Source organism: Lissotriton vulgaris, chromosome 3_1 (assembly GCF_964263255.1).
Source record: "Lissotriton vulgaris chromosome 3_1, aLisVul1.2, whole genome shotgun sequence".
In the NCBI taxonomy this organism is placed as follows: domain Eukaryota; kingdom Metazoa; phylum Chordata; class Amphibia; order Caudata; family Salamandridae; genus Lissotriton; species Lissotriton vulgaris.
In genome coordinates, this window is record NC_141689.1 from 1,549,163,892 (window position 1) to 1,549,180,837 (window position 16,946).

A 16,946-nucleotide genomic window follows, 5' to 3' on the forward strand; every position below is an offset into this window, starting at 1 on the left:
TGAACATTTTGATGCAACAATCAAATTGCCTTCATGTTCATTCTTGTGGGCTTATTTCATGCTTACAACATGATCTTGGGACCGAGAGTGTAAGAAAATAGACTGAAAAAAGAAAGCCTTCTAGCAGTCTTGTGTTATGTTGGTGGTTTCAGAGTGTGTGCTCAAGGACAAAATCCAAGTGGGGAGACAGACCTATCTGTCTGTCATGGTTCCCGCGACAGTGACTGCTATCTTGGTTTGGGACAAAAGCTGATTTTGGGCACTAGATACATTGTAGCTCTGCAGCCATTTTGGTATCATTTAAATTGCAATTATTCACCTTCAAAACAAATAAAGGAGTCTCATCACTGTAATCAAATGCATACAGACCAACAGCAATAACTTCAGGCAGCTCAATATGTTGAATAGTAAACCTAGTGGGAGTATATGTAGTGCTGCAGCTTAATCACTTAAATTAGGGGAGCGTGAGTTTGTGCTTTCCCAACAAGCAAAATGATGTAGCCAGGTTAAAGAGTAGGTAGGCTGGGGCTGCTGAATGAGGTAATGGGCACAGTTAAGAACATTTGTTTTGAGGTATTTAGAAACATATGGCAGATCAGTGCAGGGCCTCAGAGAGATAGTCTTGATAATATTGTCTATGCCCAGTTCCTCTGTACAGTGCTGTATGGGAGGGTGGTCAATGAGAGAAGGCCTAGCACGAGTCCAGACCTTTGGCCTGCAGACCAGGCTTAGAGTTGGCAGCAAGAGATGGCCAAGCAGTAGCCCAGGGTCGGCAGTAGACCATGCTTCGAATGAGAGCGGTCAGTGAGATGAGGCAAGGGGAAATTTGTGACACAGGAGAAAAATCAATGGAAGATCTAGCCATGCATGGTAACATAAGCTACACTCAGGGCCGAACTGGCTACTGGGCGGTTGTGTGTGCTGCTAAGCTGGGGGCTGATTTCGTTGATGGGGACCTGCTTGTGCTGAACAAAATTTGTTTTGCTTTTTTTATTTCAAAACGCACGCAGATCCACATCAACGAAATCAGCCCCCACTGCAGAGAAATTAGCCCCCAGCTCGGCAGCACACAGAAATGCCCGGTAGCCAGTCCGGCCCTGATTACACTCACCTCTACGAAAGAAAAGTTCTAAATAAACTGGACCATAAAAATATTATAAATGTGGTGATCTACACAGCATGGAATCAGCAATCCCATTTCTTGATCCCTTTTCATAAAAATATCAATGATATCATGAATGTGAAGGTATGAAAATTATGTGTGTGGAATCATGAGCCAAAGTAAATTGAAGTTTATTTATTCTAATAGGGTGTATGATTGCCCATTGTTGACTTCAAGCGGCCTGTACGTTTTGAGATAACGTTATATGGCTTTAATGCATTCTATGTGCCTGTGCGTTTATATATTTGATTTAACTTCTTAATGATGACTTTATAAACGGGTGCCATGATATCATTTGTTTGTATAACTTGAAACTATGAACAATCTTGTGAGCTCATGCTTAGCTAACAGAATAATCATATGGCTTGAAACTGTATTACAACTAGAAGTGGGGCCTGTTCTCGCCCCAAACTAATCACACTGCTTAATTGTGCAAATTCAGCGATCTGCTTATGTCTATCTCCATAGTAATCAGTGTATTCCCTATTTTCAATCCTTTTTGTTTTTCTCTTCTAGTTCAACTCATATTTTAAATTAGCACATGGAAAAGTCTGCTAGTTTCACTGTTTCACGTGCCCAAGTTGTGCCCATCCGGACCTCTTACTAGAACACGACAAATACAAGGTTCATCCAAGGCAGTGTTTATTAAAAACCCAATGCATTTCAGGCTACAAAAGCCCTTCGTCAGGGTTCACTAAAAATAACAATAAAACATAAACCATTACCATGTTAGCCATTACTTTATATCTTACTTAGTCTAATTCATAAACTCAAATACGAACATTTCTTGCAATCAATTCATATTACCCCATAATGAGCCCCTGATAAACAGTTCTAACAGATACCCTCCGTTAGCCTGACAACAACCCATTCTTACTGCTAAACCAATCCCCATACTTTATCATATACACCCTCTCGTGCTTTCAAAAAACCTGCACCCTCCCCATCCATATGCCTGTATTAGCTTATCCTCATTGTCTCATCAACCCCTCTCCATCTACCCCACCCTCAAACTGCACTCTCCATACATTCATCATCCGTACCTTTGTCTCCCACCCTCTACTTTCATACCACATACTCCGCTCCGTCACCACCTCCAGCTGTTCACTCAACCTCCCAAACTCTCTTCTTCCCCATTAGCACACTTCTCTTTCATATAATACCCATACATCCACATACTAACATTCAATCTCTACATACGCTCTACCATAAACTCACTCGCCAGCACGACTTTCATCCCTCAACTAAAGTTGCCATCTCCATATTTCACATACCTGCCACAACCGTTAAAACCAAACCGTCTTCATCTCTATTCAAAAGGTGATTGTTCTTCCCGTTCTCTCTCCCATTTTTAACCATATTCACCCGTTCAAGTCCCGCCCGATTGGCCAGCCTTTCATTCTATCCCCGCCACCAGGTTACATTCAAATAAGAACTGCATATTCTATAATGCAATAAATTCATCAGACCTCAAGCTGAAAAGCCCACATTTAAATCCAGATATTATCGAGTGCTCAATACCCGCTTGTCCTTTGATTAGCAATGTTGCAAGGAATATAACCGTTATTAACCCATAATAAATGCCAACCATTAAACGTAAATATTTTAAAGTTCATTTCAGTTCACCTTCAACATCGCCTTGCTGAACGAACCAAGGTGTTTCACCGTCCGTGCGGAAAGTCACATTCTCATCTGATTTTTCGTCTTTGACAATTTTCAACTGTTGAGTGCTATCCCCATGTTGGGCAATATTCATTAATATTAGGTTACGGTGATGGGATGCACACCTATTTTATCCAATCTTCCATACTAGTCCTTTTGCCTCAAGGAATGCGTGCCCATTGGTGGAGTGCCCTACCCACAAGGCACCTGAATATACAACAACTAGAAGCTGTATTATCCATATGATGGCGACAGGAGTTGAGTTCAATATGTATTCGTCAGTTGCGTGATGTGTAAATGTGGCTTGACCTGGACGTGCTGTTGAAGTATCAAACAGTTATTGAACCTTAAGGATTGGAGCTATTTTGTGTGCATGGTGGAGCTAGGAGGTATGCTTAATGTGCTCTGATGTTGTAGGGTAATGTGTAAAGAAAGACTTGATCTGAATGAGCTATTGAGATAGAGAACACTGAGCCAGCGGTGTGGTTTGGAGCTGTTTACATGCATGATCCCCACATAAACTGATGGTACCAAGGAGGGGTAGTAGAGGGGACAGGACTGAGGCAGGATGAAAATGGGAGAGGCAATACCATCTCCTACCACTAACCCCAGCTCAGCAGATGATAAGGGGTTCATAGATAGATGCCAAATGAAGGGTACGAGTAGGAACAAAGGGCAAAACTAAGTACAAGGGCTCTCCTCTGATATATGGTACTGGGCAGGAAAACCATCCGCTCACTGCAATTCAACCAGATGTCAGTAAAAGAACAGTACCACAGGCCAGAATCACACATGTATAAGCAATGACATCTAAATATGGGGCAAGCCTCTCATTGATGCCACAACACTGTAGTAGACATCCCCCTCTCCTCACACAAAAAATGATCCACACAAACAGCACAGCCAGGCCTACCAAGGAACCTGAACAGGTGATACCAGTACAAACATGTTTGTAAGGAATTAGACTAATAACTCTTTATTTAGCACAATAAAAAGGGACTATTTGTCATTTGATTTTAATTACCAAACCTTATTGCTAGCATAAGTCCTAAAGGAATGAGAGATTTAGTAAAAACCTGCAGGAGCTAACCTGATGCCTTGATTGTCATAGTATATCAAAAAGGAATACCCCAGCACTCCTCTTACAGTATAAACGAAGTAAGTAGTATCAACACAATAAGGAAATGTCATTAGAGCAAAGAGAATTTATTTATTAAGAATGAAGCGTAGTTTAAATGTTTTCAATTAAAGTCTTCTTTCACGGGTCTTTTAATTCAATTTGCAATGCATTGATTAACAGGTTGCATCCATCCAGTTCTCAAAACAGTGATAAAAGCCTCAATATAATGATGAACAGGTTATATTCTTCCAGTTTTCAAAACATTGGTAACAGCCGACACGTGTTTTGTCACAAGTGAATTTTCATGGCTGTATAACAGAAATAAACATATATTGAGAAACATATAAAAACGTGATCAAAGATATAGACTGTAAAAGCTAGGATGAGTCCCTATAGGAGCATAGTTGTTAATTCGAATACTTAAAAAAGTTGGTGTCTCATAGATACGGTTGTGAAAAGTGTCCAAAAAGAACATCAAAAGAAAGCCACAGCAAAAAGAAGCCGAACCCGCGATCATGAATCACAGGCGTGTCACATGCATAGTACAGAAACCCGAAGTGCAGTAAAGAGAGCCCTTACATATATTACTCCGGATTAAAGTCTAGAGAAGAGTTAAGAAACGTTCCACCAACTATGAAAATAGAACACGAAATAGTGTGAATATGTCGTCTAACCTCAAAAAGTTAAAAGGTTGTCAGTTGTGAGAGATCGACAGGAAGAATATTCGATTTCCGGAGGCAATTCATGTAGCTGCCTCACGTTACAAGTTTTGTTTGATTTAGAAATGACAAAGAAAAAAGCAAATCTAGGGCCTCATTTATGAGGCCGTGCGTCACTTTTACGCCACAGGTGCGTCACTTTTTGTGGCGCACCAGTGGCGTAAAAAATGCGCCCTGTTGCGCCATATTTACAAAGTGACGCATCTAGGTAGATGCGTCACTTTGTAAACCCCTGCGCCACATTATACCTTCGCCAAGTATAATGTATGCAAGGGGGGGTCGTATTGACGCAAGAAGGGTCGTAGAAGTGATGCAGTGAAATCTATGAGATTTCACTGCGTCACTTTTAGGACGCTGTTGCGTCAAAATCTTGCGCCTGCCTCACAGCAGGCGTAAGACTGACGCAGGCCCTTTCATATGGGGCTTGCCCCATGTGAAAGGACGCATTGCTGGAGTTGCGTCACTTTTGTGACACACTCCAGCAATGCGTCACTTTTGCGCTTACAGATACGTCAGAAATACTGGCGTATATGTCACTCCTTGCGACATGATGCGTCATACATTAAATATGACGCATCAGGAATGTCGCAAGGAGTGCGCACTGAGAAGTGACGCATCGCTGCTTTCATGCAGCGATGCGTCATTTCTCATAAATGAGGCCCCTAGCAAGTAAAGTGCAGTATCACTGTAGCCAAAATCCCATGTGGTCTTGAACATCTCAAGAAAGACACTTACATACCAGAATCGAAATCGTCCACTTAAGGTGAGAGAAATGGTATTTTCTATTGCATAATGTGTACACTGATCCAAGTCCAAAGAAAAAGGGGCGCCAAATAGGCTAACCAAAAAAGGTAAATGAAGGGAAATATATTGAAAACAACTGTGCCTCATAACGCACATTGAGCATATCATATAATTCGTTGGGCTACATATGAAACGAGGCACTTATAGTGTTGCCAAGTTTACATGATTGGCAGTAAATCTTATTTTGTTCGACCTGGGCAACAGCAGTTGGTCCAAATGAAATTTACAATTGTAAAAAAAGTGAATTAATTCATGGATAAAGAACATAATCAAAACATAGTGTAGAATTATCACAAATGTCCTGGACCTAGGCCGGTCCTTATAATCAAAAGAACAACAACCGAAGGAGAAGCGAGCATCATCGCTGTCTTTTCAGCATATTTAAAAAAATAGTAAAAGAGTAAATGTGCCTCGCATGTTAAGCGAAAGGTTTATGCTACAAGTCAACAGTCATTGTGGTTCTAAAGGCATTTCCTTATTGGAGGGACACTACTTACTTTGTTTATGCTTTAAGTGGCTCGCTGGGATATTCCTTTAGATAGATGGCACAGTGGACCTTTGGTCCCTTCATACCCACTAAATTGTGTTTCTCAAATACCTGGTGCGATTTCTTTTCCATTACTACCCTTTCCTCTTTTCGTATATCCTTGAATGTTAATAGTAAGCTGTTCGCAGTCGGAGTGTAACTCACTAAGCTATTTTCACTACCATTGTGAATTATGTCCGCAGGTTACACACAGCTCTCTGTTACAAAGCATTAACCTACTAATCTGTTTTACTTAAAATACAAGTCTAAGATCTTGCATTACGTGTAGGGCTCTGGCGCAGGTACATTAACCTTCAAGCTGTTTTAGGATGATTGGAATTGTGATCAGAGGTGGCTGTAGCCAGCATTTCCATTTAAAATCATGTACATTAAAATCAGGAAAATCATCAAAATTTGGTATATTAAAACAACAGCAAAATGAAAACCTATCAAAAGTATTTTAGTGTTGTCTACACTAATCCCACATGATTTTCTCAAACATGAAGAATAGCTTGTTAAAAGAATACAGGAAATGTTACACAAACTGTTATTTAATCCCTGACCCTTCCAGAACATATAAGACATTTAGTAATGCCCATTATTTTTTCTAAGAAAGTTGGCAACTCCTCTTCAAACAAGGCAGGGACACAAATATGATGCCCACAGTCTGAGTCACCTCTTCAGAATTCATAGCCAGGGATCTTCTCCCCTGGACACATACAGACACGTACACTGCAGTGTTTGTGTTCTGTTGTTATGTTACATTGAAAGTATATTTTATAAAGGGCACATACACCAACCGGTTTCTTGGCGCTAAGTACAGGAACATAACCTACTGCTCATTATTTCGCTCACATTCTTGTTTTCAGGAGTTGCCTAAATCTGGAGTAGCAAGTAAGTAAGTAATAGCTTTTTTTCGATATAGTTCATATCATAAAAAGCAATACATGTACATTTAAAAAACAGTACAAGCCAGTGCATGAATAAAAACATACAATTCAGACAAGAAATTACATGAGAAATTGCATAAAAACAATCTAAGATACATATCAAACAAGGTGCGAAAGCCTGTTGGATCTAATACGTCATGCCCAGCGTAAAAATTTCGCCAGGCCACTTGCAAACAGGGGCCGAGGATCCGTTTTTAAAATTCTTAAGGCCTCCTTATGGGATCTAGTCCTGAGTTCTCTGGAGTAGCAGGAGGTCATTCTAATGTCAAGAGGAAGGGAGTTACAGAGGTGCTGCCTGTATAGAAAATCTAGAACCACCAGTTCTCTTCTTCTTGAAGGAGGGAATAGTGAGAAGATTCCAGTAGGTGGACCTTAAATTATGAGTGGGTGTGTACCTTTGGCTATGGAAGGGACCAACTCTGGCCTGTTGCCATAGAGAGATTTAAAGATGATGCATCCAGTCTTGAAAGCTATTTGCTGTTTTACTGGCAGCCAGTGTAGTTTCATCATCAGGGATTTATCTGGCTGCCTGATCCTGTACCAGTTGTAATCTCTGAGTGAGGCTTTCCGGGAGACTACGTAAAGTGAATTAGCATAGTCCATCTGTGAGATAACTAATGAGAGGACTACCTGAATGAGAGCTTCGGCGGAGGGGGGGGGGGGGGGGGGGGGCTTAAGAATTTACAAATTTAAACATTTTCCGAAGATGCATGAAATGTAGTGCCCCTACTTGAGGCTTTATAGACAAGTTTTTACCAACACATTTTTGTGCTTTAATACTTTTGAGACACAAAAGGAGCAGCTTGGGTGCCCCAGCTTTCCTCATTCACACAATAGATACAGCATGCATAGTGCAGGCATCGCTCACAAAACATGTCTGCCAGTCATTGTGAAAGTTTTCCATTTTCACTGAATAGATTCACCAAATGCATCAGTTGTTTAAACTTCCCATTTTCACAGAACAAGTCCCCCACAATAGCTTCCGTGCAGCCTCTCTCTCGCTGACAGAAGTGGTACATCAGACCATCATCAGTGTCAGCGTTTCATCCTCAGAGAACAGGTACAGCTCTGCACCATCAGTGCAACATCAATGCAAGCCTCTCTCACTTAGAAGGCTCGGCATCAGCAGGGCAGACTCTCAGTCCTCATATAACAGGACCAGCATGGGCAGCAGATATGCAAGTTTTTCTCTCTCCTGGACCAGGTACAGAACAGTAACAGCTGTGGAAGATTCCCTCCCAGACAGAAAGGTTATAGCACTACGTCCGTAGTACAAGCTTCTTACAATCACAGAACAGACAAACTTTAGGACGCATAAGGGAAACTTTATGCTTCACATAAAAAGTGCAGCACAGCCTACAGCAGCAGTCCAAACACCCTTATCTTATTGATGCATATGTTTCTGGATCGTTGTACATCTCCCTGCTGGCCATCAAAGCATGGTAATTCACTGTGATGGGGCAGAGAATCATGATACTGCAAAATGACTGGGGTGGTGGGTAGGTGGGGTGAGGTCGGGGCTGATGTGTTTTTCACTTAGGTGTCACACCCCAGAAATAGAAGATTTTGTAACCGGCAAGCAACATGTGTCTTATCTTGCACTGTGACTCTGCCACTGCTGGCTGTAAGACTGAGACCTTACAGGAAGGAAAAGTGAAACACTTCACACTAAGGAATACCTTATTATGTCACTTAAAATAAAACTAGTTGACATGTACGTCCTAGTTCAAACATCACACACAACTATGGCTATAACAAGGGTGTTAATCACGTAACCCTGGTCATCAGAGCATTCATTATTAACAGTCCTTAAGAATAACACTGCATGAAGCACTTTAAGGACTAATCATTTGTACTATAAGGAGCTGTGAGTAAAGTGTTCCTGTTTGTACTGTGATTCCCACATTAGATTAAAAACAACCACAGACATGGTTGCTGTAGCTCATCATCACTCTTTCAAAAGCAGTAGCCCTTCAGGAGCCTTAGGACGGAGGGTTGTGCAGTGTTGCGGCCTGTGAGGATCCAATTTACCTGGTGAAAGTGTTAAGACCAACCAGTGTCCAAGTGGGGAAAAAAAGTAGGGGAACTGTGGGTGGAGAATCAGGGGGCGGGAATAACCGAAGATTGGATCAGTGGGCGGAGTCAGAGGTGTGGCTAGAAATAGCAAAACGTACCAATTTTTAGTACGTTTAGCATTTCACTGACCAGTTACAGCTTATAACGTTATTTAATTAAAAAAATGGATAAACATGTTTATTTGAGGTTTAATTCAGGAAAAAGCAAACACTCATAGGGAATGCAGGTTTATGTAAAGCGTGCAACATATGCAAATCAGTCTTGCTCCTGCGCCAAATGGGAACAGTCCAGCCTGAACTGCCAGGCCAGGTGCCCCTGGTCTCGAAACAAGCATCTTAAGACTGGTTTCGGGCGTTCTCCCCTCTTCAGAAACAATAAAGTACCTCTAGTCCGACCTATATAATTTTATACAATGATTATATCACTACATATTTCAACAAGGATGCATTAAATGTGAAAGAGCAAAACATTCATTTCATTGGGATTTATTCTTTTTATTTTTTGTTATTTTTTCATTTATTCTTTTTTTGTTATATAAAGTTCATATTCAATTATTTGTAAAAAAAGTTTTTTATCAACACATTTTATGTAAACCAATTTTAACAGTGCATAGTTTGACAAAGTGCTATTTCAAATAATTTTAATCACCGAAACGTACGTAGGCTGTACGCATCTGAAACCCCTACATAGAAAATCATCACATATATAAAAAGAGAAAGAAGAAGAAAATTTGTTTAAAAAGGAAAATGTACAAAATTAAAGAGGGAAAATTCTTCTGAGCATTTAACCTAGCAAAACTTATAGGGGTTTCACAGTAACATTTTTTGTATGTCTATTGTTTTATGTATTACATGTTAGTTTTGTTTGCTGTAGAATGGGTAGTGAATGTAGAAGTATGTCTGGAGGAATGAATGGTATAAATATATGATGTTTTTATGGGGTTCTACATTTTTGAAATAGCACTTTGTCAAACTATGCACTGTTAAAATTGGTTTACATAAAATGTGTTGAGAAAAAGCTTTTTTTTACAAATAATTGAATATGAATTTTATATAAGAAAAAAAGAATAAATGAAAAAATAACAAAAAATAAAAAGAATATGTCCCAATGAAATGAATGTTTTGTTCTTTCACATTTAATGCATCCTTGGTGAAATATGTAGTGATATAATCATTGTATAAAATTATATAGGTCGGACTAGAGGTACTTTATTGTTTCAGTTGTTCTTTCTCCCTCCTCTGGACCTCAAACTGTACTTGGGAGAACTCTTCAATAGTTTAATCTTCGTTCACCCCTCTTCAGCCAGGATAGCTTGATTCCAGTGGCATGGAGAGAACGGGACTCACGTCTAAGCATACTCGTCGCACTCCCGGTGACAAAAGCAACAAGAACAACTGATGGACAGAATGCAAAACAATGTCATACATTCACCCCAGTACAGAGATCTGGGTGTAAATTCATCATTTTTTTGCTCGCCATTCCAGTTTGGACACAGCCATATGCAAATCAGTCTTGATCCTACGCCCAATGGGCACAGTCCAGCCCGAACTGCCAGGTCAGGTCCTCCCTGGACTGGAAACAAGCATCCTTGGACCGGTTTCGGGCTATCAGCCCTCATCAGCCAGGATAGCTTGATTCCAGTGGCATGGAGAGCACTGGACCCACGTCAGGACATACCCGTCCCACTCGGGGTGACAAAAGCAAAAAGAACAATTGATGGACAGAATGCAGAACAATGTCATACAATCACCCCAGTTCAAAGACATGGGCTTAAATCCATTGTTTTTTGCTCACCATGCCATTCCAGTTTGGACCCAGCCATATGCAAATCAGTCTTGATCCTCCACCCAATGGAACCAGTCCAGCCCTTACTGCCAGGTCATATGTATTCAAGTGTCCTTTCATTCAGGAAGTGAACACAAAGCAGTACCCACTGAACTATGCACATAAAATATTGCTCTTTGATATGCATGGTACACATTCTTTGCAGCAGGCATATTACCCCTCTGCACTACCTTAGATGAGTAAAACAGCCACTAGACAAAACACGCTCCCATCTCTCTCCAGCAGGTACATTGATCACCAAAGTTATCTTGGCACTTGTATTGTTGACCGAAACCTGCTGAATATGCAAAGAACTTTGCTGTGTTTTTAAAACTCCTGCACTTGTACAAAACCGGTCCCCCCAAACTTAACTGGCCCCTACCCTTCCAGTCGCCCTGGGAAACGCCAGATTCCTGGAATGGCCAGTCCGGCATAGTTACCTTTTTCAATGCAATACTGCAGATATGTATACTTATTAGATATAAACGTCCTGGATCACTGTTAGTGTAAGATACAGATTCTTCCTGAATTTTGAATTGGGTTCCTGCCTGAATTATACACAGTAGCATGTTTGGTACACAAAAGAAGGCATCTGGGTAGACCTCTGAGCTAGGCACATTAATGTTATTCATAAGGACCCTCACACTGGACCACTAACCCTTTTGATCTTCCTGTACAATTCCTGCCTGTGCTTAACTATGCATAATCTTTTGGAAGATGTTTTAAAGTTTGCACCTTTAACATAATCTTTCTAACAAGCAATATAATAATGTTTTTTTAACTTCTAGCCAATTTTGTACATTTTTTAGGGCCATGTCGTACAGAACACAAGTAAAGGCAGAATGCATTCATTGGATCTGCAGTCCTGTGACTTTGAGTTGAAGAGAAGTTGTATTGTGCAGAGATGGGTTTGGGTCCAGGCCAGAGAAACTCCCAGCCGAACCCTTGCTGAGAAAGAGGTTCCTGTGTTGTGTGAGAGTCTAAGCTCTCCTCTCGCTGGTTCAGAGACACGCTTGCCATAAGTGGATTGGAAGCTGCGTGACCCAGACAGTGCTTTGTCAAGGCAGAGGATCACCCAGCTCTTTAGAGTAGGAGCCGTGTGTTCTGCATCTTCATGGCCTTTCTACTAGTCCCAGATTTGGCGGCACTGTCTAATCCCAAGTCTCTTGTGTTATTCAATGTGTTTCCAGTTTAGGGTGTACAGGTACCCAGTTCAGTGTAGTCAGTTTGTTAAAATAAACTAGTTTGTGTGCCTGTAGATAGAAGGGAAGGGGAAGGAGGTTGTGGGCACTCCAGACTAGGGTGGCCAACTGGCATGGGTGCAAATTCAGGATGGTGAGTGTAAGAGTTCAGGACAAGGGGTCAAAATGCAGTACAACAATTCAGGACAGGAGGTCAAAATTCAGGACAAAAATTTGGGGCAACAGGTATGCTTGCAGACACATCAGTGGATGTCATGCAATAGTATATAAATAAATAGGCAATGAACATAAGTACAAGTCTCTTCTCATGCCTGTCACTTTCTCCTGCTCGGTCACTTCTCCTCCCCCGTCACCGCTCCTTCCCTGTCATTTCCCCTGCCCCGTCACTGCTCCTGCCTGTTCATTGCTCCTGCCCGGTCACTGCTCCTGCCTGGTCACTGCTCCTGCCCGTTCACTGCTCCTGCCCAGTCACTGCTCCTGCACGGTCACTGCTCCTGCCCGTTGTCTGCTCTTGCCAGTTCACTGCTCCTGCCCATCACTGCTCCTGCCCTGTCAATTTCCTGCCCCGTAAATTTCCTGCCCTGTCACTGGTCCTGCCCGTTCACTGCTCCTGCCCGGTCAGCACTCCTGCTCATGCCTGATCACCACTCCTGCCACATCACTTCTCCTGTCCTGTCACCTCTCCTTTCCTGTCACCTCTCCTGTCCCATCACTGCTCCTGACCCGTCACCTCTCTTGCCCGGTCACCTCTCCTGCCCGGTCACCTCTCCAGCCCGGTCACTTATCCTGCCCGGTCACTTATCCTGCCCGATCACTTCTCCTGCCCGGTCACTTCTCCTGCCCAGTCACTTCTCCTGCCCCATCGCCTCTCCTTTCCTGTCACTTCTCCTGCCCGTTACTTCTCCTGCCCAGTCACCTTTCCTGCCCAGTCACCTCTCCTGCCCAGTCACCTCTCCTACCCAGTCACCTCTCCTGCCCAGTCACCTCTTCTTTCCCATCACTGCTACTGCCCAGTTGACTCTGTGTATAACATTGAAAAATTACACAAGGTGGCAAGTTACCCATAGTACTCTACTTGGGGAAAACTCTGTAATCACTAACTAAGATTTTATTTATTTTTATTTATTTGAGTTTTATATAGCGCTGGCTAGACCTGGAGGTATCAGAGCGCTTTACATAAGGTTCCACAAAATTACATCAGTTACAAATTACATCAGTTACAAGAAAACATTTCAAGAGCGTCAGTTATCAGAAGTATCTAGGACAGCATGAATCACATACTTGCCTGCGTCTCGTCAGTAATGATTCGTCTGAGCAAGAGAGGTCCTAAGGTTTTCCAGGACCCCCAGTAAGATTCCAATAGCCATGTCCCAGAGAACATGCGAGTAGCAACCTTATAAACAAACAACATTGACTGATATCAATGCCTGGCTAGCAGAAGATAACATATGTTTTCGGAGAGCTGCTTTCATCTCAGACAATTCACCCAGTCCAGAGGAGTTGTAGGGAATGAAATACGATTCTTCTTACTGACTGAAGCCTTCCCTCTGGAGTAGTATGTTTAGTGAAAAAAAATCAGGATTGCCAGGAACTGGTCTGTGATGCCTGGACACCTCCCTATCTACCTGTGAGCAGAAATAGGGCTTTGACCAAGTGCCCATCAAAAACATCCCCATCATCATCTCCCTCTTGGGGCATACCTTGCTCTGAATGAGAGCCAAAAAAGATAATGAAGCCACTGCTGTTGCGTCCGCCTTGGTACATACATACATACCGCCTTGGTACATACACTGTGCATAGTGTTCAAGGCAGTGAATGGACAAGGTCCGTCTTTCCTTCAACAACACTTCCAGCTGTATCAACCAGGCCGACAGTTAAGATCATCCAACAAATGGCTTGTCAAGACTGATCGTATTAGGAAAGCTCGATGGGGAGGTCGCAGCTTTATTTCCGGAGCAGCTGATATCTGGAATAAAATGCCCCTCCCCCTAAAACAAAGCACTGACCTAATGACATTCAGGAAGAACATTAAAACATGGCTTTTTAATCTATAGGGACTAACATCGTATGGAGAAAGTATATCATTTCAGCGCCAGGACACCTGCCCGGTAACAGTGCGCTTAATAAATGGTAAAAATAAATAAATAAATAAATACACTGGTTCAGAGTCAATCTGTATGAAGAGCTTTTTTGAAATCTTAAATTGTGACATCGGCTGAATCAAACTAGAATCAGTACAGTGTCTGACATCAGAAATAGTACCAGATTCTCTCCCGACGCTGGCCAGAAAGGCAATAGAGTCGTTCAAGATAGCCCGGTGCAGGTCTTGGAGAAGGATTTGATGTTTTTAATGAAGTTAGTACGTGGCCTGAAGTGGCTCCCAAAATGTCAGTTGCTGCTGAAGACAAATCTGCTGACAATAGCCCAACTGGAGGTTCCTGAGGTTCCTTGGGGTCTGAATGCATGCCAAAGAGAGGGTGCCAAAAATCGGCAGCATAGCCTTCTTTAAGGCATCAATTTGTTGAGGCATCACCGATAGCCCAGAAAACTCGGGGCACATCGGAATCAGCTGGGGAATCGGCTTCGCGGCCAAGGTCCTTAAGGTAGACTGACTTGACATTGTGGCACCCATGTGCCTTCTCTTTGAACACAGAGTGGTGTGATAGGGTTGAGTCCTACTTCATGGATTGTTTTTGCATTTGGACTTTACATTTTTTACTTTCCAGAGGTAGCCTTCTAGCAGGAACAGCCTTGGAAGCAGCACTGAGTCCATGCCGATGGCTTCGAGTTAGACATATGCGAGGGCCGCCACTTATGTTCGGCAACGTACAGATACTTTTTTTTTGTTCAAATCACATTTGAGTGTACATTGGCATTTTGGTTGCACAACGGAGCCATGACCTGAACCCAGATACCATAGACAACTCATGCAGATCTCACTGGCATATGCTAATGGCAGGCAGCGGGCGGGCGTATTGTCATTCCAAAGGGGATAATCTTCCTCAATCGGAATGAGAATGGGTCCGCCCTCAGTCTGTGAGAGCTCAGGGAGGAGCTGCTGCAGCCCTGGAGTTCAAGAGAAGTGCGAGCAGCCCCTGGAAGCTGAATGAAAAAGTTATCATAAGAAGAAATATTCTTGCCATCCCGGGATGCTTTTTTGAAAGAAAGAAGTAGGGGAACGGACTGAAATAATTTTTAAAAGTAGGGGCACGCTGTGCCCTTCCGATCCCGCCCACTTCTACCGCTAGTCTAAAGAGAGAATTCAATTACTAACTAAGTACATTTCTTTCATAGCTGAAAGCAGCCAAACACAAATACAAAAAAACTCTTCTGAGAAGACCCACAGCATTACGTACCCTGCTCTCAGAGAGACAAGATCCCTGACTCCAGTAGAAGTGTGGACCGAATCCTGTTTCTTATACTCTTGTCTCTCACTCCAATCCCCCTTCCCCCAGACTGTTATAGGATTGACAATTGTGAACTTCTCCTTGCCGATCCTGTAGCGTTCGGGGGGACTGGGGAACAGTCTACATCAGTAGAGAAACAAACTGGTAGTACAGGTAAGTGGCAGGCTTGACAGAAGGCGAAGCAAATACTCCCATATTTGTTCCTCTCCTGATTTGAGCTACCATGGTGTTTGACCAAGATAATACTGATCCTTCCCAGGTGACAGAAGTCATTTAAAAATTAACAGAGGAAATTCAGCAACTTAGACAAGAACATGATGCACTTAGACAGGAAGTAATTAAAACCAAACCCCAATTCACACAGTGGAGAGACCCTAGAATGTCTCATATCCAACAATTTTAGCCCCTTTCAAATTTAGTCCAACAACCTTTTTCCCTCCTAGTTCTTCCACTCAAAATACAGACCAGAATCTTCAGGTTACAGTAGTTTCACCAAGCGCTGTTAGCTTGGCAAATCCTGAAAGATTTAATGGCGACAGTAGACACTTTGCATCATTCATTAGCCAATGCCATTTACAATTCTTATGTAAACCACTGATTTTTAATACAGACACTTCTAAAATTGCCTTAATCATTTACTACCTAGGAGATGTTGCTGCAAATTGGGCAATACCATTGGTAGATAGTAACAATCCCCTACTACATAACTTTGTGACCTTCAAGGCATACATGTCCCATCTTTTTGCTAAACATGTTTTTATTTAGTCATCTGATAACAAATTATTACATTTACATCAAGGTTCTAAAGACTTGGTAACTTACATAAGAAACTTTAATAGATTATTTTCTGAAACACATTGGCCCAAGGAAAAAAGAATTTCTCTGTTTAACTGAGGTCTCAGGGATGAGTTAAAAGATTCTTTAGCCCGTATAGTTAATTTGCCTGAAGATTATACGGAATTTCTCGATCTAGTAGTCAAACTTGATCATAGGTTAGGAGAGAGAAAAAATGAAAGACCTCGAGGGGAATCTCGGTTAGTAATCTTTAAAGCAGACACAAAAGACACTGATGATAAACAGAAAAGCGTAGAACCTATGCAAATCGGAGATATAAAAGGACCCTTATCTTCTGAAGAAAAGGAAAGGTTGCATAAGGGTAATTTATGTTTATACTGTGGCAGGGCTGGGCATTTTGCTAAAGAATGCCTGGTGAAAACCAAAAGAAGAAAACTATCGCTAGCACAGACAAAACAACGCCAGAGTCGGAAAACTAGTTCTCTCAAAGGGTTGTGGGATCGTCCCTCCAAGAGAAGATAAAATACAGATCTCACAGCATGCCACCAATGTAATTAATCATATTCCAAAACATATGACTATTAGAATAACATTCATTATTTTAACAAAAGCATAGTCTTTCAGTTTTGATCGATTCAGGTGTAACCAGTAACTTTTTTGACTTAGGACTAGACAAAAAACAGAGATTTCCACAAATCA